Source organism: Anopheles darlingi, chromosome X, assembly GCF_943734745.1.
Source record: "Anopheles darlingi chromosome X, idAnoDarlMG_H_01, whole genome shotgun sequence".
In the NCBI taxonomy this organism is placed as follows: Eukaryota; Metazoa; Arthropoda; class Insecta; order Diptera; family Culicidae; genus Anopheles; species Anopheles darlingi.
This window is the reverse complement of record NC_064873.1, coordinates 53,422-80,771: the sequence shown is the minus strand read 5'-3', so window position 1 is coordinate 80,771 and position 27,350 is coordinate 53,422. Positions and strand designations below refer to the sequence as shown.

General features: G+C 40.3%; 3 long non-coding RNA genes across 9 annotated transcripts in view; 2 read left to right on the top strand and 1 right to left on the bottom strand.

Annotated features, from left to right (window-relative positions):
- The first annotated feature begins 5,569 nt into the window (after positions 1-5,569).
- LOC125950243 (uncharacterized) overlaps positions 5,570-27,350 on the top strand; it is a 34,891-nt gene continuing 13,110 nt past the window's right edge. For 2 of the 3 annotated variants that reach the window (XR_007468709.1, XR_007468711.1), the window contains exons 1-2: positions 16,889-17,502; positions 22,677-27,339. This is a non-coding gene — a long non-coding RNA (uncharacterized LOC125950243). Of the gene's footprint in view, positions 6,684-16,888; positions 17,503-22,676; positions 27,340-27,350 lie in introns of those variants that run through there. The other variant, XR_007468710.1, reaches the window with a different exon arrangement.
- The window catches only part of LOC125950257 (uncharacterized), a 28,974-nt gene continuing 13,266 nt past the window's right edge, over positions 11,643-27,350 (bottom strand). For 4 of the 5 annotated variants that reach the window (XR_007468714.1, XR_007468715.1, XR_007468713.1 and 1 more), the window contains exon 4: positions 11,644-11,780. This is a non-coding gene — a long non-coding RNA (uncharacterized LOC125950257). Of the gene's footprint in view, positions 11,781-27,350 lie in introns of all 5 variants that reach the window. The other variant, XR_007468717.1, reaches the window with a different exon arrangement.
- LOC125950252 (uncharacterized) lies at positions 11,842-13,187 on the top strand. The gene is made up of 2 exons (XR_007468712.1): positions 11,842-12,092; positions 12,207-13,187. It is a non-coding gene; the product is annotated as an uncharacterized LOC125950252 (long non-coding RNA).

The window sequence follows — 27,350 nt, the reverse complement described above, 5'->3', positions numbered from 1 at the left end:
GACTCCACCTGTTAAATTCACGAAACTGCCACAAAAGTGACTCAGAAAGACTCCACCTGTCTATTTAAAACACATTGGCAACGCAGCGTTTACCCGTGCTGGTTCAGATGGTTCAGCGCCTTCAGCACCTGGTAGCCAATTCGGGGCAGTTTTCGCGTTTCAGTTGTATTATGAATGTTAAAATTCACGAAAAGTGGCACTGTCACAAAAAACCAAAGTTAAATTCACGAAATTGCCACAAAAGTGACTCAGATAGATTCCACCTGTTAAATTCATGAAATTGCCACAAAAGTGATTCAGAAAGACTCCACCTGTTAAATTCACGAAACTGCCACAAAAGTGACTCAGAAAGACTCCACCTGTCTATTTAAAACACATTGGCAACGCAGCGTTTACCCGTGCTGGTTCAGATGGTTCAGCGCCTTCAGCACCTGGTAGCCAATTCGGGGCAGTTTTCGCGTTTCAGTTGTGTTATGAATGTTAAAATTCACGAAAAGTGGCACTGTCACAAAAAACCAAAGTTAAATTCACGAAATTGCCACAAAAGTGACTCAGATAGATTCCACCTGTTAAATTCATGAAATTGCCACAAAGGTGATTCAGAAAGACTCCACCTGTTAAATTCACGAAACTGCCACAAAAGTGACTCAGAAAGACTCCACCTGTCTATTTAAAACACATTGGCAACGCAGCGTTTACCCGTGCTGGTTCAGATGGTTCAGCGCCTTCAGCACCTGGTAGCCAATTCGGGGCAGTTTTCGCGTTTCTGTTGTATTATGAATGTTAAAATTCACGAAAAGTGGCACTGTCACAAAAAACCAAAGTTAAATTCACGAAATTGCCACAAAAGTGACTCAGATAGATTCCACCTGTGAAATTCATGAAATTGCCACAAAAGTGATTCAGAAAGACTCCACCTGTTAAATTCACGAAACTGCCACAAAAGTGACTCAGAAAGACTCCACCTGTCTATTTAAAACACATTGGCAACGCAGCGTTTACCCGTGCTGGTTCAGATGGTTCAGCGCCTTCAGCACCTGGTAGCCAATTCGGGGCAGTTTTCGCGTTTCTGTTGTATTATGAATGTTAAAATTCACGAAAAGTGGCACTGTCACAAAAAACCAAAGTTAAATTCACGAAATTGCCACAAAAGTGACTCAGATAGATTCCACCTGTGAAATTTATGAAATTGCCACAAAAGTGATTCAGAAAGACTTATCTTGTCTATTTAAAACACATTGGCAACGCAGCGTTTACCCGTGCTGGTTCAGATGGTTCAGCGCCTTCAGCACCTGGTAGCCAATTCGGGCCAGTTTTCGCGTTTCAGTTGTATTATGAATGTTAAAATTCACGAAAAGTGGCACTGTCACAAAAAACCAAAGTTAAATTCACGAAATTGCCACAAAAGTGACTCAGATAGATTCCACCTGTGAAATTCATGAAATTGCTATATAATAGCAGGGCGCTTTTATCAACAAAACCACGTGAGTTTCAAGAAGAAGAAGAAGAAGAAGATATGGGCAAGTTTGGTGGTTTTATCAAGGAAAGTACCTGATTTCACTCTTTTTCGGATGTTTAAATGATTCATCTCTCTATTTAAGATCATTCGAGCAACCGAGTTATGTTTTAGGGCGATTCTACATTGGTCAAAAACTTTTGATGCCAAGTCAAAACAAAAGAGCTACATTTTTCCATAAAAATGGAAAAAACTTTTGACAAATGGCCAAAAGGGTGACGCCCGCGATCTGCTACAGAGGGCGCTGCCGGTTTGGAGCGATCGGCTACAGAGGGCGCTGCCATCTACGAGACGACTACACTAAAGTGCAGCATTATGTGTCTGTCATTCAGCTTAAAGCATTTTTTTTTTTTAAAAAAGCTGTAGGCGCATGTGTTTAAAGTTATGTTTTTTTGTTTCACTGTATCAAAACTGAGCGCCAAAGTAGCTCTTTTGATTTGGCGTAGAAAGGTGTCCTACATACACCATTTTTTTTTATGTATGGACCTTTTGACGCCAAGTCAAATTTTGACTTGGCATCAAAAGTTTTTGACCAATGTAGAATCGCCCTTACAGCGAGTGAGCACGGTCCAGGAACGCTAGCCAGCTCTTGTTCTGGTATAGGTGGCAAGAACTATTGGTCGATACGACCGATGGAGAGGTCCGAGGACGGAAACTCGAGTCGGAAGGAAACATCGAGTGTTTCCTGCGTGTTTCTTCACCGCCCGCCCTTCATCTCTGCTGCACTGAGCGGATCATGAACGACGGCATCACGCACGACTTTGATGTTGGCCAGCAGTCGCCAACCGTGGTTACGTTCGCAATAGAAGACGCGCCCTCCGCCGTGTTGATGCATCGTGCGTGCTGAACCGGTGAATTACTAATTGTGTCCGCTCCGAGCAACATAGTTTACATTGGCGAGAGCAGGTCGTTCTTTGCCGTGTGCGATGCGTTGCGACACCTGTTCGAGGGGCCCGTGATCCAGGAGCTGCGGGTGCTGTCGTAAAAAAACTGAATCGAGAGAAGCATACGAGGAAGATGAGGCGAGCATTAATGTGGAAAACTTGCGTGTAAAGGCATGCCGCGGTACAAGGTGTTGCGGAAGTATCGCAAGGGTGGGAAGCCACCAGCAACAGTTGCGGCACCAACAACGGGCAGTCGATCGTCGGGATCGTCCCGCGAATCTCAGAGACGCGTTTGAGTGAGGTCATGAAGGAGACCGGAGCCGGTTCTAAATCCATCTCACCGCTGCTGAAGGGTAAGAAAACGCTCGTTGATGAAGAGGATGGGGATGTTGATAGTGAGGCATGTTGTCGCCGGTTCGGCTGATTTAGCTCCTGCCGCGAGCGGTAATGCAGCCATCGATTCAACGGTCGGCAGCTTGTTGCTTGGCAGTCGAAGGGCGTGAGATGACGCAGTGACTCATTTCATTCTATTTTGGCTTTCGGAAAAATCTGCCCGATTCGAGATTGATCCGGCTCAGCTGATGCTGCTGATAATAATAATTTCAATGATAACAACTAATAATTTTCCTCATTGTCTTGAGTTGTTTGTCTCTTTGTCATGGTATATTTAGGAACGTTTCAATCTGCACTGTTCTAGCTACATCGTTTCGCTTTTAGCACTTGAAAGTATCGCTAACTGCTGACCCCAACGGAAGCGCGCGCGAATTGTTCACCGCGGCGAACTAATGCTTCAAGTTTTGATTCCTAATTTACTATCTTCCTCATTTTCTTTGTCCTTTTTTCATTAGTCGGTAATTTCCGTTTGGGCAGTAACCCTTTTTCATTGAGATTTTTCATGTTGATATATCGTATACGAACATTCACTCGAAGCTTAACAAAATATCTGATTATCGTTGGCGGTAGATCTTTCATTTTGGTTTCTATTTTGGTGGAACATCTGGCTACAACATTTTGAGTGTATTGAAATTTACCATTAGGGTGGATTTTTTGGAATATCTTTTCCATTTTATGACATGATTTTAGGAACTCTTCTGACGGCACAAACAGCCCTCCTACGGATAAATGTTGTAGATAGCTGGGAGGATGTGAATAGCTATGATCGCTCTTGATGTTTAAAGATTGTGTTCCCAATTGAAGCTCCGGATATTTTGATTTGAACTTGTTCGCTAAAAATCCTACTATGTATTGTAGTCCGTCGCTTTCTTGGCCCGTATTTTCGCCCATCGAACTACTTACGGAACTCAATATTTCACTACTTTCCGAGTTTTCGCGGTCATGTAAATCAGTATTCGCTATTACGATTGAAGGCCCTGAAAATAACTTCGCCATTATAAAGGTTTCATCTTCTTCAAATTCTTGTAGATCTTCTGCCTCAACTTGTTCAATGTTAGTATGGTTTTTTAAAATAGTTGGTGTCTTGCCTAAAACTATTAGCCTAATTCTATGAACGCAACTTTTAGGTGAAGGGTGATCGTGTACCCCACCTATCTGTCTAATTTGTGAAAAGAAGTTTTCCAGCACATCCTGATTTAGCTGTAAATATAGAAAAGAAATATTATATTAGATATACAAAAATTTCTTGCTTTGCGAGTGGTATGCTTACCTTTCGTGTGGATAAAAATGTGATGTTATGTTTTGCCTTCATATCCACGAATAACAGTTTTAAGCCTGTTATTTGCATGAGCATTGATTTTTGAAAAATCTGTAAATTAGTTTTTCCTATCACACGCATGTTTCAAAGGAACTCGTGCATTTCGTCTAATGCTGAAATTTGATTTTCATTGCCGGTGAACGTTTTTTTGTAGTCCAGCTTGGCGACTGGACTACACGAGTTAGAAATATTAAACCACAAATCTATTTTTTCAATAACGTTGGCAAGATTGATCGCGTTCTCATTGTGTGGATAATAGTGCCGCAAAGCAACAGCCGTTGTTCGCGACAATAATTCTGCTGCTTTTCTCACGTTTTGCTTTTCTAAAGAAGTCAACAAAATATGACCCTTTGTTAGTTTAAATGTCGATGTAATTTCTAAATTATCTCTTTCAGATACTAAATCCCATAATATATCGGATTGAATTTTGTGCCCATTATATTCAAAACCTGGCTTTAGCAGCCAATTTCTCATCAATTTTAAAAGATGGGGTGCATCCGGAATCACATAAACTCTAGTGTTTGTCACAGGGTGTTTAAAAAAGGGTTCATTATAGCTTACTACACCCAATTCTTTCCAGCAAGATATATTTGTCGAAGCATTATCACTGACGATGGATACCACATTAACCCCTTTATGATAAAGTTTTTCTATTAAAGTATTCACGATTTCCTTGGTCATTTTTTGGTCAAATCCGATGTATACGGGTTGTTTCCATTTTTGGAAAAGGCCACGCGCCATAACAACTTGAACATAATTAAAAGGACCCATAATTTCATCTGCTGCAATATCGTACTCCATTACTTCAGATACCTTCATTTCATCGAAACTTAAGACACATTCCTTGTCCTGTTTCTCAAAAGTTCGAGTAAAGTTCCCTATCATATTGATTACATCTTCTAACACACCTTGCTTAAGGTTAAAAGTTCTCGCATGGCGTTGTAATGTGGATATGGAAGGAAGTGGATACTTTAAATCTCTAGCTAAATATTTATAAGCTCGTTTTGAAAAATACCTTAATGTAAGAGCTGCGCTTATTTCGTCTAAGGACCACTTCACCCGTTTCCTTACGTTTAAAATTACATCTAACTGATTACTTGATAATGTTGCTTTAAGCCTATTTTTTATAATAGAGTTAATTTTGGTTTTAGCTATAGGACTCCTTTCAATATGTTCTATTTTTTTTTGCTTTTTTGGAGTTCCTGTTTGAGTGCTTTATTTTCATTATGAAGTTCGCTTAATTTTTTCATCAATTGTCCATTAACTTCCTTCAATCTTTTATTTTCTAATTCGAGGGGCGAAGGAGGTGGGGGAATCCCGATTTTCAACTGCAGAATCCGAATCCCAAACCGTACCCGTACCTTCGGACGACTTATACAGAGCGTAACTTTTAACTACTAGCTGTTCCTCCTGCTGCATCGTATTTACAGGCGTATTTTGGTTGGATTCGTACACAGAGGGAACATCTAAAAGAAACAAGTTAATCTAAGATGAAAAGTTCATTTGAATGTGTATAATATCATACCTGTTTTCTTCAAGGTTCGCAAGTTGCTGTGACATTTAATCAATGGAGATTTATCTAACTGATAATCCTCATCCTTAAAATGCTCCGAACATATCGCACTACATTTAGATGGACACCAATTTGCATCTCGTCCGCAAAATGCGATCCATTGTTGAGCTAGCTCACTCTCTCGCGGAAAAGTATGAAACATAACAATCGTGCTACGATTTTTCACATTGGTTCTGTTATTTTTGCATAACAAAGCTGCACAAAATGCATACGGCATTTTGAAATACTATGCAGAGCGTTGAAAATATTTGAAACACTTTAACTTTCGTTGAAAAACTTTAACTTTCGTACTGCGTTTCAAAACACCAATGGAAAAGCGAAAACAGAAAAGAGCGTTCCCGAAGTAAACATCCCACCATCCCGTGAATGTCAAACTCTGAAGTTTTTTCTAAAATACGATCGGGGATTTGTTCTGGATAAAGCTACCTGTCTTTTTAAAGTACCTTGAAACTGCCACAAAAGTGACTCAGAAAGACCCACCTGTCTATTTAAAACACATTGGCAACGCAGCGTTTACCCGTGCTGGTTCAGATGGTTCAGCGCCTTCAGCACCTGGTAGCCAATTCGGGGCAGTTTTCGCGTTTCTGTTGTATTATGAATGTTAAAATTCACGAAAAGTGGCACTGTCACAAAAAACCAAAGTTAAATTCACGAAATTGCCACAAAAGTGACTCAGATAGATTCCACCTGTGAAATTTATGAAATTGCCACAAAAGTGATTCAGAAAGACTCCACTTGTCTATTTAAAACACATTGGCAACGCAGCGTTTACCCGTGCTGGTTCAGATGGTTCAGCGCCTTCAGCACCTGGTAGCCAATTCGGGGCAGTTTTCGCGTTTCTGTTGTATTATGAATGTTAAAATTCACGAAAAGTGGCACTGTCACAAAAAACCAAAGTTAAATTCACGAAATTGCCACAAAAGTGACTCAGATAGATTCCACCTGTGAAATTCATGAAATTGCTATATAATAGCAGGGCGCTTTTATCAACAAAACCACGTGAGTTTCAAGAAGAAGAAGAAGAAGATATGGGCAAGTTTGGTGGTTTTATCAAGGAAAGTACCTGATTTCACTCTTTTTCGGATGTTTAAATGATTCATCTCTCTATTTAAGATCATTCGAGCAACCGAGTTATGTTTTACAGCGAGTGAGCACGGTCCAGGAACGCTAGCCAGCTCTTGTTCTGGTATAGGTGGCAAGAACTATTGGTCGATACGACCGATGGAGAGGTCCGAGGACGGAAACTCGAGTCGGTAGGAAACATCGAGTGTTTCCTGCGTGTTTCTTCACCGCCCGCCCTTCATCTCTGCTGCACTGAGCGGATCATGAACGACGGCATCACGCACGACTTTGATGTTGGCCAGCAGTCGCCAACCGTGGTTACGTTCGCAATAGAAGACGCGCCCTCCGCCGTGTTGATGCATCGTGCGTGCTGAACCGGTGAATTACTAATTGTGTCCGCTCCGAGCAACATAGTTTACATTGGCGAGAGCAGGTCGTTCTTTGCCGTGTGCGATGCGTTGCGACACCTGTTCGAGGGGCCCGTGATCCAGGAGCTGCGGGTGCTGTCGTAAAAAACTGAATCGAGAGAAGCATACGAGGAAGATGAGGCGAGCATTAATGTGGAAAACTTGCGTGTAAAGGCATGCCGCGGTACAAGGTGTTGCGGAAGTATCGCAAGGGTGGGAAGCCACCAGCAACAGTTGCGGCACCAACAACGGGCAGTCGATCGTCGGGATCGTCCCGCGAATCTCAGAGACGCGTTTGAGTGAGGTCATGAAGGAGACCGGAGCCGGTTCTAAATCCATCTCACCGCTGCTGAAGGGTAAGAAAACGCTCGTTGATGAAGAGGATGGGGATGTTGATAGTGAGGCATGTTGTCGCCGGTTCGGCTGATTTAGCTCCTGCCGCGAGCGGTAATGCAGCCATCGATTCAACCGTCGGCAGCTTGTTGCTTGGCAGTCGAAGGGCGTGAGATGACGCAGTGACTCATTTCATTCTATTTTGGCTTTCGGAAAAATCTGCCCGATTCGAGATTGATCCGGCTCAGCTGATGCTGCTGATAATAATAATTTCAATGATAACAACTAATAATTTTCCTCATTGTCTTGAGTTGTTTGTCTCTTTGTCATGGTATATTTAGGAACGTTTCAATCTGCACTGTTCTAGCTACATCGTTTCGCTTTTAGCACTTGAAAGTATCGCTAACTGCTGACCCCAACGAAAGCGCGCGCGAATTGTTCACCGCGGCGAACTAATGCTTCAAGTTTTGATTCCTAATTTACTATCTTCCTCATTTTCTTTGCCCTTTTTTCATTAGTCGGTAATTTCCGTTTGGGCAGTAACCTTTTTTCATTGAGATTTTTCATCTTGATATATCGTATACGAACATTCACTCGAAGCTTAACAAAATATCTGATTATCGTCGGCGGTAGATCTTTCATTTTGGTTTCTATTTTGGTGGAACATCTGGCTACAACATTTTGAGTGTATTGAAATTTACCATTAGGGTGGATTTTTTGGAATATCTTTTCCATTTTATGACATGATTTTAGGAACTCTTCTGACGGCACAAACAGCCCTCCTACGGATAAATGTTGTAGATAGCTGGGAGGATGTGAATAGCTATGATCGCTCTTGATGTTTAAAGATTGTGTTCCCAATTGAAGCTCCGGATATTTTGATTTGAACTTGTTCGCTAAAAATCCTACTATGTATTGTAGTCCGTCGCTTTCTTGGCCCGTATTTTCGCCCATCGAACTACTTACGGAACTCAATATTTTACTACTTTCCGAGTTTTCGCGGTCATGTAAATCAGTATTCGCTATTACGATTGAAGGCCCTGAAAATAACTTCGCCATTATAAAGGTTTCATCTTCTTCAAATTCTTGTAGATCTTCTGCCTCAACTTGTTCAATGTTAGTATGGTTTTTTAAAATAGTTGGTGTCTTGCCTAAAACTATTAGCCTAATTCTATGAACGCAACTTTTAGGTGAAGGGTGATCGTGTACCCCACCTATCTGTCTAATTTGTGAAAAGAAGTTTTCCAGCACATCCTGATTTAGCTGTAAATATAGAAAAGAAATATTATATTAGATATACAAAAATTTCTTGCTTTGCGAGTGGTATGCTTACCTTTCGTGTGGATAAAAATGTGATGTTATGTTTTGCCTTCATATCCACGAATAACAGTTTTAAGCCTGTTATTTGCATGAGCATTGATTTTTGAAAAATCTGTAAATTAGTTTTTCCTATCACACGCATGTTTCAAAGGAACTCGTGCATTTCGTCTAATGCTGAAATTTGATTTTCATTGCCGGTGAACGTTTTTTTGTAGTCCAGCTTGGCGACTGGACTACACGAGTTAGAAATATTAAACCACAAATCTATTTTTTCAATAACGTTGGCAAGATTGATCGCGTTCTCATTGTGTGGATAATAGTGCCGCAAAGCAACAGCCGTTGTTCGCGACAATAATTCTGCTGCTTTTCTCACGTTTTGCTTTTCTAAAGAAGTCAACAAAATATGACCCTTTGTTAGTTTAAATGTCGATGTAATTTCTAAATTATCTCTTTCAGATACTAAATCCCATAATATATCGGATTGAATTTTGTGCCCATTATATTCAAAACCTGGCTTTAGCAGCCAATTTCTCATCAATTTTAAAAGATGGGGTGCATCCGGAATCACATAAACTCTAGTGTTTGTCACAGGGTGTTTAAAAAAGGGTTCATTATAGCTTACTACACCCAATTCTTTCCAGCAAGATATATTTGTCGAAGCATTATCACTGACGATGGATACCACATTAACCCCTTTATGATAAAGTTTTTCTATTAAAGTATTCACGATTTCCTTGGTCATTTTTTGGTCAAATCCGATGTATACGGGTTGTTTCCATTTTTGGAAAAGGCCACGCGCCATAACAACTTGAACATAATTAAAAGGACCCATAATTTCATCTGCTGCAATATCGTACTCCATTACTTCAGATACCTTCATTTCATCGAAACTTAAGACACATTCCTTGTCCTGTTTCTCAAAAGTTCGAGTAAAGTTCCCTATCATATTGATTACATCTTCTAACACACCTTGCTTAAGGTTAAAAGTTCTCGCATGGCGTTGTAATGTGGATATGGAAGGAAGTGGATACTTTAAATCTCTAGCTAAATATTTATAAGCTCGTTTTGAAAAATACCTTAATGTAAGAGCTGCGCTTATTTCGTCTAAGGACCACTTCACCCGTTTCCTTACGTTTAAAATTACATCTAACTGATTACTTGATAATGTTGCTTTAAGCCTATTTTTTATAATAGAGTTAATTTTGGTTTTAGCTATAGGACTCCTTTCAATATGTTCTATTTTTTTTTGCTTTTTTGGAGTTCCTGTTTGAGTGCTTTATTTTCATTATGAAGTTCGCTTAATTTTTTCATCAATTGTCCATTAACTTCCTTCAATCTTTTATTTTCTAATTCGAGGGGCGAAGGAGGTGGGGGAATCCCGATTTTCAACCGCAGAATCCGAATCCCAAACCGTACCCGTACCTTCGGACGACTTATACAGAGCGTAACTTTTAACTACTAGCTGTTCCTCCTGCTGCATCGTATTTACAGGCGTATTTTGGTTGGATTCGTACACAGAGGGAACATCTAAAAGAAACAAGTTAATCTAAGATGAAAAGTTCATTTGAATGTGTATAATATCATACCTGTTTTCTTCAAGGTTCGCAAGTTGCTGTGACATTTAATCAATGGAGATTTATCTAACTGATAATCCTCATCCTTAAAATGCTCCGAACATATCGCACTACATTTAGACGGACACCAATTTGCATCTCGTCCGCAAAATGCGATCCATTGTTGAGCTAGCTCACTCTCTCGCGGAAAAGTATGAAACATAACAATCGTGCTACGATTTTTCACATTGGTTCTGTTATTTTTGCATAACAAAGCTGCACAAAATGCATACGGCATTTTGAAATACTATGCAGAGCGTTGAAAATATTTGAAACACTTTAACTTTCGTTGAAAAACTTTAACTTTCGTACTGCGTTTCAAAACACCAATGGAAAAGCGAAAACAGAAAAGAGCGTTCCCGAAGTAAACATCCCACCATCCCGTGAATGTCAAACTCTGAAGTTTTTTCTAAAATACGATCGGGGATTTGTTCTGGATAAAGCTACCTGTCTTTTTAAAGTACCTTGAAACTGCCACAAAAGTGACTCAGAAAGACCCACCTGTCTATTTAAAACACATTGGCAACGCAGCGTTTACCCGTGCTGGTTCAGATGGTTCAGCGCCTTCAGCACCTGGTAGCCAATTCGGGGCAGTTTTCGCGTTTCTGTTGTATTATGAATGTTAAAATTCACGAAAAGTGGCACTGTCACAAAAAACCAAAGTTAAATTCACGAAATTGCCACAAAAGTGACTCAGATAGATTCCACCTGTGAAATTCATGAAATTGCCACAAAAGTGATTCAGAAAGACTCCACCTGTTAAATTCACGAAACTGCCACAAAAGTGACTCAGAAAAACTCCACCTGTCTATTTAAAACACATTGGCAACGCAGCGTTTACCCGTGCTGGTTCAGATGGTTCAGCGCCCTCAGCACCTGGTAGCCAATTCGGGGCAGTTTTCGCGTTTCAGTTGTATTATGAATGTTAAAATTCACGAAAAGTGGCACTGTCACAAAAAACCAAAGTTAAATTCACGAAATTGCCACAAAAGTGACTCAGATAGATTCCACCTGTTAAATTCATGAAATTGCCACAAAAGTGATTCAGAAAGACTCCACCTGTTAAATTCACGAAACTGCCACAAAAGTGACTCAGAAAGACTCCACCTGTCTATTTAAAACACATTGGCAACGCAGCGTTTACCCGTGCTGGTTCAGATGGTTCAGCGCCTTCAGCACCTGGTAGCCAATTCGGGGCAGTTTTCGCGTTTCAGTTGTATTATGAATGTTAAAATTCACGAAAAGTGGCACTGTCACAAAAAACCAAAGTTAAATTCACGAAATTGCCACAAAAGTGACTCAGATAGATTCCACCTGTTAAATTCATGAAATTGCCACAAAAGTGATTCAGAAAGACTCACCTGTTAAATTCACGAAACTGCCACAAAAGTGATTCAGAAAGACTCCACCTGTCTATTTAAAACACATTGGCAACGCAGCGTTTACCCGTGCTGGTTCAGATGGTTCAGCGCCTTCAGCACCTGGTAGCCAATTCGGGCCAGTTTTCGCGTTTCTGTTGTATTATGAATGTTAAAATTCACGAAAAGTGGCACTGTCACAAAAAACCAAAGTTAAATTCACGAAATTGCCACAAAAGTGACTCAGATAGATTCCACCTGTGAAATTCATGAAATTGCTATATAATAGCAGGGCGCTTTTATCAACAAAACCACGTGAGTTTCAAGAAGAAGAAGAAGAAGATATGGGCAAGTTTGGTGGTTTTATCAAGGAAAGTACCTGATTTCACTCTTTTTCGGATGTTTAAATGATTCATCTCTCTATTTAAGATCATTCGAGCAACCGAGTTATGTTTTACAGCGAGTGAGCACGGTCCAGGAACGCTAGCCAGCTCTTGTTCTGGTATAGGTGGCAAGAACTATTGGTCGATACGACCGATGGAGAGGTCCGAGGACGGAAACTCGAGTCGGAAGGAAACATCGAGTGTTTCCTGCGTGTTTCTTCACCGCCCGCCCTTCATCTCTGCTGCACTGAGCGGATCATGAACGACGGCATCACGCACGACTTTGATGTTGGCCAGCAGTCGCCAACCGTGGTTACGTTCGCAATAGAAGACGCGCCCTCCGCCGTGTTGATGCATCGTGCGTGCTGAACCGGTGAATTACTAATTGTGTCCGCTCCGAGCAACATAGTTTACATTGGCGAGAGCAGGTCGTTCTTTGCCGTGTGCGATGCGTTGCGACACCTGTTCGAGGGGCCCGTGATCCAGGAGCTGCGGGTGCTGTCGTAAAAAACTGAATCGGGAGAAGCATACGAGGAAGATGAGGCGAGCATTAATGTGGAAAACTTGCGTGTAAAGGCATGCCGCGGTACAAGGTGTTGCGGAAGTATCGCAAGGGTGGGAAGCCACCAGCAACAGTTGCGGCACCAACAACGGGCAGTCGATCGTCGGGATCGTCCCGCGAATCTCAGAGACGCGTTTGAGTGAGGTCATGAAGGAGACCGGAGCCGGTTCTAAATCCATCTCACCGCTGCTGAAGGGTAAGAAAACGCTCGTTGATGAAGAGGATGGGGATGTTGATAGTGAGGCATGTTGTCGCCGGTTCGGCTGATTTAGCTCCTGCCGCGAGCGGTAATGCAGCCATCGATTCAACGGTCGGCAGCTTGTTGCTTGGCAGTCGAAGGGCGTGAGATGACGCAGTGACTCATTTCATTCTATTTTGGCTTTCGGAAAAATCTGCCCGATTCGAGATTGATCCGGCTCAGCTGATGCTGCTGATAATAATAATTTCAATGATAACAACTAATAATTTTCCTCATTGTCTTGAGTTGTTTGTCTCTTTGTCATGGTATATTTAGGAACGTTTCAATCTGCACTGTTCTAGCTACATCGTTTCGCTTTTAGCACTTGAAAGTATCGCTAACTGCTGACCCCAACGGAAGCGCGCGCGAATTGTTCACCGCGGCGAACTAATGCTTCAAGTTTTGATTCCTAATTTACTATCTTCCTCATTTTCTTTGTCCTTTTTTCATTAGTCGGTAATTTCCGTTTGGGCAGTAACCCTTTTTCATTGAGATTTTTCATGTTGATATATCGTATACGAACATTCACTCGAAGCTTAACAAAATATCTGATTATCGTTGGCGGTAGATCTTTCATTTTGGTTTCTATTTTGGTGGAACATCTGGCTACAACATTTTGAGTGTATTGAAATTTACCATTAGGGTGGATTTTTTGGAATATCTTTTCCATTTTATGACATGATTTTAGGAACTCTTCTGACGGCACAAACAGCCCTCCTACGGATAAATGTTGTAGATAGCTGGGAGGATGTGAATAGCTATGATCGCTCTTGATGTTTAAAGATTGTGTTCCCAATTGAAGCTCCGGATATTTTGATTTGAACTTGTTCGCTAAAAATCCTACTATGTATTGTAGTCCGTCGCTTTCTTGGCCCGTATTTTCGCCCATCGAACTACTTACGGAACTCAATATTTCACTACTTTCCGAGTTTTCGCGGTCATGTAAATCAGTATTCGCTATTACGATTGAAGGCCCTGAAAATAACTTCGCCATTATAAAGGTTTCATCTTCTTCAAATTCTTGTAGATCTTCTGCCTCAACTTGTTCAATGTTAGTATGGTTTTTTAAAATAGTTGGTGTCTTGCCTAAAACTATTAGCCTAATTCTATGAACGCAACTTTTAGGTGAAGGGTGATCGTGTACCCCACCTATCTGTCTAATTTGTGAAAAGAAGTTTTCCAGCACATCCTGATTTAGCTGTAAATATAGAAAAGAAATATTATATTAGATATACAAAAATTTCTTGCTTTGCGAGTGGTATGCTTACCTTTCGTGTGGATAAAAATGTGATGTTATGTTTTGCCTTCATATCCACGAATAACAGTTTTAAGCCTGTTATTTGCATGAGCATTGATTTTTGAAAAATCTGTAAATTAGTTTTTCCTATCACACGCATGTTTCAAAGGAACTCGTGCATTTCGTCTAATGCTGAAATTTGATTTTCATTGCCGGTGAACGTTTTTTTGTAGTCCAGCTTGGCGACTGGACTACACGAGTTAGAAATATTAAACCACAAATCTATTTTTTCAATAACGTTGGCAAGATTGATCGCGTTCTCATTGTGTGGATAATAGTGCCGCAAAGCAACAGCCGTTGTTCGCGACAATAATTCTGCTGCTTTTCTCACGTTTTGCTTTTCTAAAGAAGTCAACAAAATATGACCCTTTGTTAGTTTAAATGTCGATGTAATTTCTAAATTATCTCTTTCAGATACTAAATCCCATAATATATCGGATTGAATTTTGTGCCCATTATATTCAAAACCTGGCTTTAGCAGCCAATTTCTCATCAATTTTAAAAGATGGGGTGCATCCGGAATCACATAAACTCTAGTGTTTGTCACAGGGTGTTTAAAAAAGGGTTCATTATAGCTTACTACACCCAATTCTTTCCAGCAAGATATATTTGTCGAAGCATTATCACTGACGATGGATACCACATTAACCCCTTTATGATAAAGTTTTTCTATTAAAGTATTCACGATTTCCTTCGTCATTTTTTGGTCAAATCCGATGTATACGGGTTGTTTCCATTTTTGGAAAAGGCCACGCGCCATAACAACTTGAACATAATTAAAAGGACCCATAATTTCATCTGCTGCAATATCGTACTCCATTACTTCAGATACCTTCATTTCATCGAAACTTAAGACACATTCCTTGTCCTGTTTCTCAAAAGTTCGAGTAAAGTTCCCTATCATATTGATTACATCTTCTAACACACCTTGCTTAAGGTTAAAAGTTCTCGCATGGCGTTGTAATGTGGATATGGAAGGAAGTGGATACTTTAAATCTCTAGCTAAATATTTATAAGCTCGTTTTGAAAAATACCTTAATGTAAGAGCTGCGCTTATTTCGTCTAAGGACCACTTCACCCGTTTCCTTACGTTTAAAATTACATCTAACTGATTACTTGATAATGTTGCTTTAAGCCTATTTTTTATAATAGAGTTAATTTTGGTTTTAGCTATAGGACTCCTTTCAATATGTTCTATTTTTTTTTTGCTTTTTTGGAGTTCCTGTTTGAGTGCTTTATTTTCATTATGAAGTTCGCTTAATTTTTTCATCAATTGTCCATTAACTTCCTTCAATCTTTTATTTTCTAATTCGAGGGGCGAAGGAGGTGGGGGAATCCCGATTTTCAACTGCAGAATCCGAATCCCAAACCGTACCCGTACCTTCGGACGACTTATACAGAGCGTAACTTTTAACTACTAGCTGTTCCTCCTGCTGCATCGTATTTACAGGCGTATTTTGGTTGGATTCGTACACAGAGGGAACAGCTAAAAGAAACAAGTTAATCTAAGATGAAAAGTTCATTTGAATGTGTATAATATCATACCTGTTTTCTTCAAGGTTCGCAAGTTGCTGTGACATTTAATCAATGGAGATTTATCTAACTGATAATCCTCATCCTTAAAATGCTCCGAACATATCGCACTACATTTAGACGGACACCAATTTGCATCTCGTCCGCAAAATGCGATCCATTGTTGAGCTAGCTCACTCTCTCGCGGAAAAGTATGAAACATAACAATCGTGCTACGATTTTTCACATTGGTTCTGTTATTTTTGCATAACAAAGCTGCACAAAATGCATACGGTATTTTGAAATACTATGCAGAGCGTTGAAAATATTTGAAACACTTTAACTTTCGTTGAAAAACTTTAACTTTCGTACTGCGTTTCAAAACACCAATGGAAAAGCGAAAACAGAAAAGAGCGTTCCCGAAGTAAACATCCCACCATCCCGTGAATGTCAAACTCTGAAGTTTTTTCTAAAATACGATCGGGGATTTGTTCTGGATAAAGCTACCTGTCTTTTTAAAGTACCTTGAAACTGCCACAAAAGTGACTCAGAAAGACTCCACCTGTCTATTTAAAACACATTGGCAACGCAGCGTTTACCCGTGCTGGTTCAGATGGTTCAGCGCCTTCAGCACCTGGTAGCCAATTCGGGGCAGTTTTCGCGTTTCAGTTGTATTATGAATGTTAAAATTCACGAAAAGTGGCACTGTCACAAAAAACCAAAGTTAAATTCACGAAATTGCCACAAAAGTGACTCAGATAGATTCCACCTGTTAAATTCATGAAATTGCCACAAAAGTGATTCAGAAAGACTCCACCTGTTAAATTCACGAAACTGCCACAAAAGTGACTCAGAAAGACTCCACCTGTCTATTTAAAACACATTGGCAACGCAGCGTTTACCCGTGCTGGTTCAGATGGTTCAGCGCCTTCAGCACCTGGTAGCCAATTCGGGCCAGTTTTCGCGTTTCAGTTGTATTATGAATGTTAAAATTCACGAAAAGTGGCACTGTCACAAAAAACCAAAGTTAAATTCACGAAATTGCCACAAAAGTGACTCAGATAGATTCCACCTGTTAAATTGATGAAATTGCCACAAAAGTGATTCAGAAAGACTCACCTGTTAAATTCACGAAACTGCCACAAAAGTGACTCAGAAAGACTCCACCTGTCTATTTAAAACACATTGGCAACGCAGCGTTTACCCGTGCTGGTTCAGATGGTTCAGCGCCTTCAGCACCTGGTAGCCAATTCGGGGCAGTTTTCGCGTTTCAGTTGTATTATGAATGTTAAAATTCACGAAAAGTGGCACTGTCACAAAAAACCAAAGTTAAATTCACGAAATTGCCACAAAAGTGACTCAGATAGATTCCACCTGTTAAATTCATGAAATTGCCACAAAAGTGATTCAGAAAGACTCACCTGTTAAATTCACGAAACTGCCACAAAAGTGACTCAGAAAGACTCCACCTGTCTATTTAAAACACATTGGCAACGCAGCGTTTACCCGTGCTGGTTCAGATGGTTCAGCGCCTTCAGCACCTGGTAGCCAATTCGGGCCAGTTTTCGCGTTTCTGTTGTATTATGAATGTTAAAATTCACGAAAAGTGGCACTGTCACAAAAAACCAAAGTTAAATTCACGAAATTGCCACAAAAGTGACTCAGATAGATTCCACCTGTGAAATTCATGAAATTGCTATATAATAGCAGGGCGCTTTTATCAACAAAACCACGTGAGTTTCAAGAAGAAGAAGAAGAAGATATGGGCAAGTTTGGTGGTTTTATCAAGGAAAGTACCTGATTTCACTCTTTTTCGGATGTTTAAATGATTCATCTCTCTATTTAAGATCATTCGAGCAACCGAGTTATGTTTTACAGCGAGTGAGCACGGTATAGGAACGCTAGCCAGCTCTTGTTCTGGTATAGGTGGCAAGAACTATTGGTCGATACGACCGATGGAGAGGTCCGAGGACGGAAACTCGAGTCGGTAGGAAACATCGAGTGTTTCCTGCGTGTTTCTTCACCGCCCGCCCTTCATCTCTGCTGCACTGAGCGGATCATGAACGACGGCATCACGCACGACTTTGATGTTGGCCAGCAGTCGCCAACCGTGGTTACGTTCGCAATAGAAGACGCGCCCTCCGCCGTGTTGATGCATCGTGCGTGCTGAACCGGTGAATTACTAATTGTGTCCGCTCCGAGCAACATAGTTTACATTGGCGAGAGCAGGTCGTTCTTTGCCGTGTGCGATGCGTTGCGACACCTGTTCGAGGGGCCCGTGATCCAGGAGCTGCGGGTGCTGTCGTAAAAAACTGAATCGGGAGAAGCATACGAGGAAGATGAGGCGAGCATTAATGTGGAAAACTTGCGTGGAAAGGCATGCCGCGGTACAAGGTGTTGCGGAAGTATCGCAAGGGTGGGAAGCCACCAGCAACAGTTGCGGAACCAACAACGGGCAGTCGATCGTCGGGATCGTCCCGCGAATCTCAGAGACGCGTTTGAGTGAGGTCATGAAGGAGACCGGAGCCGGTTCTAAATCCATCTCACCGCTGCTGAAGGGTAAGAAAACGCTCGTTGATGAAGAGGATGGGGATGTTGATAGTGAGGCATGTTGTCGCCGGTTCGGCTGATTTAGCTCCTGCCGCGAGCGGTAATGCAGCCATCGATTCAACGGTCGGCAGCTTGTTGCTTGGCAGTCGAAGGGCGTGAGATGACGCAGTGACTCATTTCATTCTATTTTGGCTTTCGGAAAAATCTGCCCGATTCGAGATTGATCCGGCTCAGCTGATGCTGCTGATAATAATAATTTCAATGATAACAACTAATAATTTTCCTCATTGTCTTGAGTTGTTTGTCTCTTTGTCATGGTATATTTAGGAACGTTTCAATCTGCACTGTTCTAGCTACATCGTTTCGCTTTTAGCACTTGAAAGTATCGCTAACTGCTGACCCCAACGAAAGCGCGCGCGAATTGTTCACCGCGGCGAACTAATGCTTCAAGTTTTGATTCCTAATTTACTATCTTCCTCATTTTCTTTGTCCTTTTTTCATTAGTCGGTAATTTCCGTTTGGGCAGTAACCTTTTTTCATTGAGATTTTTCATGTTGATATATCGTATACGAACATTCACTCGAAGCTTAACAAAATATCTGATTATCGTTGGCGGTAGATCTTTCATTTTGGTTTCTATTTTGGTGGAACATCTGGCTACAACATTTTGAGTGTATTGAAATTTACCATTAGGGTGGATTTTTTGGAATATCTTTTCCATTTTATGACATGATTTTAGGAACTCTTCTGACGGCACAAACAGCCCTCCTACGGATAAATGTTGTAGATAGCTGGGAGGATGTGAATAGCTATGATCGCTCTTGATGTTTAAAGATTGTGTTCCCAATTGAAGCTCCGGATATTTTGATTTGAACTTGTTCGCTAAAAATCCTACTATGTATTGTAGTCCGTCGCTTTCTTGGCCCGTATTTTCGCCCATCGAACTACTTACGGAACTCAATATTTCACTACTTTCCGAGTTTTCGCGGTCATGTAAATCAGTATTCGCTATTACGATTGAAGGCCCTGAAAATAACTTCGCCATTATAAAGGTTTCATCTTCTTCAAATTCTTGTAGATCTTCTGCCTCAACTTGTTCAATGTTAGTATGGTTTTTTAAAATAGTTGGTGTCTTGCCTAAAACTATTAGCCTAATTCTATGAACGCAACTTTTAGGTGAAGGGTGATCGTGTACCCCACCTATCTGTCTAATTTGTGAAAAGAAGTTTTCCAGCACATCCTGATTTAGCTGTAAATATAGAAAAGAAATATTATATTAGATATACAAAAATTTCTTGCTTTGCGAGTGGTATGCTTACCTTTCGTGTGGATAAAAATGTGATGTTATGTTTTGCCTTCATATCCACGAATAACAGTTTTAAGCCTGTTATTTGCATGAGCATTGATTTTTGAAAAATCTGTAAATTAGTTTTTCCTATCACACGCATGTTTCAAAGGAACTCGTGCATTTCGTCTAATGCTGAAATTTGATTTTCATTGCCGGTGAACGTTTTTTTGTAGTCCAGCTTGGCGACTGGACTACACGAGTTAGAAATATTAAACCACAAATCTATTTTTTCAATAACGTTGGCAAGATTGATCGCGTTCTCATTGTGTGGATAATAGTGCCGCAAAGCAACAGCCGTTGTTCGCGACAATAATTCTGCTGCTTTTCTCACGTTTTGCTTTTCTAAAGAAGTCAACAAAATATGACCCTTTGTTAGTTTAAATGTCGATGTAATTTCTAAATTATCTCTTTCAGATACTAAATCCCATAATATATCGGATTGAATTTTGTGCCCATTATATTCAAAACCTGGCTTTAGCAGCCAATTTCTCATCAATTTTAAAAGATGGGGTGCATCCGGAATCACATAAACTCTAGTGTTTGTCACAGGGTGTTTAAAAAAGGGTTCATTATAGCTTACTACACCCAATTCTTTCCAGCAAGATATATTTGTCGAAGCATTATCACTGACGATGGATACCACATTAACCCCTTTATGATAAAGTTTTTCTATTAAAGTATTCACGATTTCCTTCGTCATTTTTTGGTCAAATCCGATGTATACGGGTTGTTTCCATTTTTGGAAAAGGCCACGCGCCATAACAACTTGAACATAATTAAAAGGACCCATAATTTCATCTGCTGCAATATCGTACTCCATTACTTCAGATACCTTCATTTCATCGAAACTTAAGACACATTCCTTGTCCTGTTTCTCAAAAGTTCGAGTAAAGTTCCCTATCATATTGATTACATCTTCTAACACACCTTGCTTAAGGTTAAAAGTTCTCGCATGGCGTTGTAATGTGGATATGGAAGGAAGTGGATACTTTAAATCTCTAGCTAAATATTTATAAGCTCGTTTTGAAAAATACCTTAATGTAAGAGCTGCGCTTATTTCGTCTAAGGACCACTTCACCCGTTTCCTTACGTTTAAAATTACATCTAACTAATTACTTGATAATGTTGCTTTAAGCCTATTTTTTATAATAGAGTTAATTTTGGTTTTAGCTATAGGACTCCTTTCAATATGTTCTATTTTTTTTTTGCTTTTTTGGAGTTCCTGTTTGAGTGCTTTATTTTCATTATGAAGTTCGCTTAATTTTTTCATCAATTGTCCATTAACTTCCTTCAATCTTTTATTTTCTAATTCGAGGGGCGAAGGAGGTGGGGGAATCCCGATTTTCAACTGCAGAATCCGAATCCCAAACCGTACCCGTACCTTCGGACGACTTATACAGAGCGTAACTTTTAACTACTAGCTGTTCCTCCTGCTGCATCGTATTTACAGGCGTATTTTGGTTGGATTCGTACACAGAGGGAACAGCTAAAAGAAACAAGTTAATCTAAGATGAAAAGTTCATTTGAATGTGTATAATATCATACCTGTTTTCTTCAAGGTTCGCAAGTTGCTGTGACATTTAATCAATGGAGATTTATCTAACTGATAATCCTCATCCTTAAAATGCTCCGAACATATCGCACTACATTTAGATGGACACCAATTTGCATCTCGTCCGCAAAATGCGATCCATTGTTGAGCTAGCTCACTCTCTCGCGGAAAAGTATGAAACATAACAATCGTGCTACGATTTTTCACATTGGTTCTGTTATTTTTGCATAACAAAGCTGCACAAAATGCATACGATATTTTGAAATACTATGCAGAGCGTTGAAAATATTTGAAACACTTTAACTTTCGTTGAAAAACTTTAACTTTCGTACTGCGTTTCAAAACACCAATGGAAAAGCGAAAACAGAAAAGAGCGTTCCCGAAGTAAACATCCCACCATCCCGTGAATGTCAAACTCTGAAGTTTTTTCTAAAATACGATCGGGGATTTGTTCTGGATAAAACTACCTGTCTTTTTAAAGTACCTTGAAACTGCCACAAAAGTGACTCAGAAAGACTCCACCTGTCTATTTAAAACACATTGGCAACGCAGCGTTTACCCGTGCTGGTTCAGATGGTTCAGCGCCTTCAGCACCTGGTAGCCAATTCGGGGCAGTTTTCGCGTTTCAGTTGTATTATGAATGTTAAAATTCACGAAAAGTGGCACTGTCACAAAAAACCAAAGTTAAATTCACGAAATTGCCACAAAAGTGACTCAGATAGATTCCACCTGTTAAATTCATGAAATTGCCACAAAAGTGATTCAGAAAGACTCACCTGTTAAATTCACGAAACTGCCACAAAAGTGACTCAGAAAGACTCCACCTGTCTATTTAAAACACATTGACAACGCAGCGTTTACCCGTGCTGGTTCAGATGGTTCAGCGCCTTCAGCACCTGGTAGCCAATTCGGGCCAGTTTTCGCGTTTCAGTTGTATTATGAATGTTAAAATTCACGAAAAGTGGCACTGTCACAAAAAACCAAAGTTAAATTCACGAAATTGCCACAAAAGTGACTCAGATAGATTCCACCTGTGAAATTTATGAAATTGCCACAAAAGTGACTCAGAAAGACTCCACCTGTCGATTTAAAACACATTGGCAACGCAGCGTTTACCCGTGCTGGTTCAGATGGTTCAGCGCCTTCAGCACCTGGTAGCCAATTCGGGCCAGTTTTCGCGTTTCTGTTGTATTATGAATGTTAAAATTCACGAAAAGTGGCACTGTCACAAAAAACCAAAGTTAAATTCACGAAATTGCCACAAAAGTGACTCAGATAGATTCCACCTGTGAAATTCATGAAATTGCTATATAATAGCAGGGCGCTTTTATCAACAAAACCACGTGAGTTTCAAGAAGAAGAAGAAGAAGATATGGGCAAGTTTGGTGGTTTTATCAAGGAAAGTACCTGATTTCACTCTTTTTCGGATGTTTAAATGATTCATCTCTCTATTTAAGATCATTCGAGCAACCGAGTTATGTTTTACAGCGAGTGAGCACGGTATAGGAACGCTAGCCAGCTCTTGTTCTGGTATAGGTGGCAAGAACTATTGGTCGATACGACCGATGGAGAGGTCCGAGGACGGAAACTCGAGTCGGTAGGAAACATCGAGTGTTTCCTGCGTGTTTCTTCACCGCCCGCCCTTCATCTCTGCTGCACTGAGCGGATCATGAACGACGGCATCACGCACGACTTTGATGTTGGCCAGCAGTCGCCAACCGTGGTTACGTTCGCAATAGAAGACGCGCCCTCCGCCGTGTTGATGCATCGTGCGTGCTGAACCGGTGAATTACTAATTGTGTCCGCTCCGAGCAACATAGTTTACATTGGCGAGAGCAGGTCGTTCTTTGCCGTGTGCGATGCGTTGCGACACCTGTTCGAGGGGCCCGTGATCCAGGAGCTGCGGGTGCTGTCGTAAAAAACTGAATCGGGAGAAGCATACGAGGAAGATGAGGCGAGCATTAATGTGGAAAACTTGCGTGTAAAGGCATGCCGCGGTACAAGGTGTTGCGGAAGTATCGCAAGGGTGGGAAGCCACCAGCAACAGTTGCGGCACCAACAACGGGCAGTCGATCGTCGGGATCGTCCCGCGAATCTCAGAGACGCGTTTGAGTGAGGTCATGAAGGAGACCGGAGCCGGTTCTAAATCCATCTCACCGCTGCTGAAGGGTAAGAAAACGCTCGTTGATGAAGAGGATGGGGATGTTGATAGTGAGGCATGTTGTCGCCGGTTCGGCTGATTTAGCTCCTGCCGCGAGCGGTAATGCAGCCATCGATTCAACGGTCGGCAGCTTGTTGCTTGGCAGTCGAAGGGCGTGAGATGACGCAGTGACTCATTTCATTCTATTTTGGCTTTCGGAAAAATCTGCCCGATTCGAGATTGATCCGGCTCAGCTGATGCTGCTGATAATAATAATTTCAATGATAACAACTAATAATTTTCCTCATTGTCTTGAGTTGTTTGTCTCTTTGTCATGGTATATTTAGGAACGTTTCAATCTGCACTGTTCTAGCTACATCGTTTCGCTTTTAGCACTTGAAAGTATCGCTAACTGCTGACCCCAACGGAAGCGCGCGCGAATTGTTCACCGCGGCGAACTAATGCTTCAAGTTTTGATTCCTAATTTACTATCTTCCTCATTTTCTTTGTCCTTTTTTCATTAGTCGGTAATTTCCGTTTGGGCAGTAACCTTTTTTCATTGAGATTTTTCATGTTGATATATCGTATACGAACATTCACTCGAAGCTTAACAAAATATCTGATTATCGTTGGCGGTAGATCTTTCATTTTGGTTTCTATTTTGGTGGAACATCTGGCTACAACATTTTGAGTGTATTGAAATTTACCATTAGGGTGGATTTTTTGGAATATCTTTTCCATTTTATGACATGATTTTAGGAACTCTTCTGACGGCACAAACAGCCCTCCTACGGATAAATGTTGTAGATAGCTGGGAGGATGTGAATAGCTATGATCGCTCTTGATGTTTAAAGATTGTGTTCCCAATTGAAGCTCCGGATATTTTGATTTGAACTTGTTCGCTAAAAATCCTACTATGTATTGTAGTCCGTCGCTTTCTTGGCCCGTATTTTCGCCCATCGAACTACTTATGGAACTCAATATTTTACTACTTTCCGAGTTTTCGCGGTCATGTAAATCAGTATTCGCTATTACGATTGAAGGCCCTGAAAATAACTTCGCCATTATAAAGGTTTCATCTTCTTCAAATTCTTGTAGATCTTCTGCCTCAACTTGTTCAATGTTAGTATGGTTTTTTAAAATAGTTGGTGTCTTGCCTAAAACTATTAGCCTAATTCTATGAACGCAACTTTTAGGTGAAGGGTGATCGTGTACCCCACCTATCTGTCTAATTTGTGAAAAGAAGTTTTCCAGCACATCCTGATTTAGCTGTAAATATAGAAAAGAAATATTATATTAGATATACAAAAATTTCTTGCTTTGCGAGTGGTATGCTTACCTTTCGTGTGGATAAAAATGTGATGTTATGTTTTGCCTTCATATCCACGAATAACAGTTTTAAGCCTGTTATTTGCATGAGCATTGATTTTTGAAAAATCTGTAAATTAGTTTTTCCTATCACACGCATGTTTCAAAGGAACTCGTGCATTTCGTCTAATGCTGAAATTTGATTTTCATTGCCGGTGAACGTTTTTTTGTAGTCCAGCTTGGCGACTGGACTACACGAGTTAGAAATATTAAACCACAAATCTATTTTTTCAATAACGTTGGCAAGATTGATCGCGTTCTCATTGTGTGGATAATAGTGCCGCAAAGCAACAGCCGTTGTTCGCGACAATAATTCTGCTGCTTTTCTCACGTTTTGCTTTTCTAAAGAAGTCAACAAAATATGACCCTTTGTTAGTTTAAATGTCGATGTAATTTCTAAATTATCTCTTTCAGATACTAAATCCCATAATATATCGGATTGAATTTTGTGCCCATTATATTCAAAACCTGGCTTTAGCAGCCAATTTCTCATCAATTTTAAAAGATGGGGTGCATCCGGAATCACATAAACTCTAGTGTTTGTCACAGGGTGTTTAAAAAAGGGTTCATTATAGCTTACTACACCCAATTCTTTCCAGCAAGATATATTTGTCGAAGCATTATCACTGACGATGGATACCACATTAACCCCTTTATGATAAAGTTTTTCTATTAAAGTATTCACGATTTCCTTCGTCATTTTTTGGTCAAATCCGATGTATACGGGTTGTTTCCATTTTTGGAAAAGGCCACGCGCCATAACAACTTGAACATAATTAAAAGGACCCATAATTTCATCTGCTGCAATATCGTACTCCATTACTTCAGATACCTTCATTTCATCGAAACTTAAGACACATTCCTTGTCCTGTTTCTCAAAAGTTCGAGTAAAGTTCCCTATCATATTGATTACATCTTCTAACACACCTTGCTTAAGGTTAAAAGTTCTCGCATGGCGTTGTAATGTGGATATGGAAGGAAGTGGATACTTTAAATCTCTAGCTAAATATTTATAAGCTCGTTTTGAAAAATACCTTAATGTAAGAGCTGCGCTTATTTCGTCTAAGGACCACTTCACCCGTTTCCTTACGTTTAAAATTACATCTAACTAATTACTTGATAATGTTGCTTTAAGCCTATTTTTTATAATAGAGTTAATTTTGGTTTTAGCTATAGGACTCCTTTCAATATGTTCTATTTTTTTTTTGCTTTTTTGGAGTTCCTGTTTGAGTGCTTTATTTTCATTATGAAGTTCGCTTAATTTTTTCATCAATTGTCCATTAACTTCCTTCAATCTTTTATTTTCTAATTCGAGGGGCGAAGGAGGTGGGGGAATCCCGATTTTCAACTGCAGAATCCGAATCCCAAACCGTACCCGTACCTTCGGACGACTTATACAGAGCGTAACTTTTAACTACTAGCTGTTCCTCCTGCTGCATCGTATTTACAGGCGTATTTTGGTTGGATTCGTACACAGAGGGAACAGCTAAAAGAAACAAGTTAATCTAAGATGAAAAGTTCATTTGAATGTGTATAATATCATACCTGTTTTCTTCAAGGTTCGCAAGTTGCTGTGACATTTAATCAATGGAGATTTATCTAACTGATAATCCTCATCCTTAAAATGCTCCGAACATATCGCACTACATTTAGATGGACACCAATTTGCATCTCGTCCGCAAAATGCGATCCATTGTTGAGCTAGCTCACTCTCTCGCGGAAAAGTATGAAACATAACAATCGTGCTACGATTTTTCACATTGGTTCTGTTATTTTTGCATAACAAAGCTGCACAAAATGCATACGGTATTTTGAAATACTATGCAGAGCGTTGAAAATATTTGAAACACTTTAACTTTCGTTGAAAAACTTTAACTTTCGTACTGCGTTTCAAAACACCAATGGAAAAGCGAAAACAGAAAAGAGCGTTCCCGAAGTAAACATCCCACCATCCCGTGAATGTCAAACTCTGAAGTTTTTTCTAAAATACGATCGGGGATTTGTTCTGGATAAAGCTACCTGTCTTTTTAAAGTACCTTGAAACTGCCACAAAAGTGACTCAGAAAGACTCCACCTGTCTATTTAAAACACATTGGCAACGCAGCGTTTACCCGTGCTGGTTCAGATGGTTCAGCGCCTTCAGCACCTGGTAGCCAATTCGGGGCAGTTTTCGCGTTTCAGTTGTATTATGAATGTTAAAATTCACGAAAAGTGGCACTGTCACAAAAAACCAAAGTTAAATTCACGAAATTGCCACAAAAGTGACTCAGATAGATTCCACCTGTTAAATTCATGAAATTGCCACAAAAGTGATTCAGAAAGACTCCACCTGTTAAATTCACGAAACTGCCACAAAAGTGACTCAGAAAGACTCCACCTGTCTATTTAAAACACATTGGCAACGCAGCGTTTACCCGTGCTGGTTCAGATGGTTCAGCGCCTTCAGCACCTGGTAGCCAATTCGGGGCAGTTTTCGCGTTTCTGTTGTATTATGAATGTTAAAATTCACGAAAAGTGGCACTGTCACAAAAAACCAAAGTTAAATTCACGAAATTGCCACAAAAGTGACTCAGATAGATTCCACCTGTTAAATTCATGAAATTGCCACAAAAGTGACTCAGAA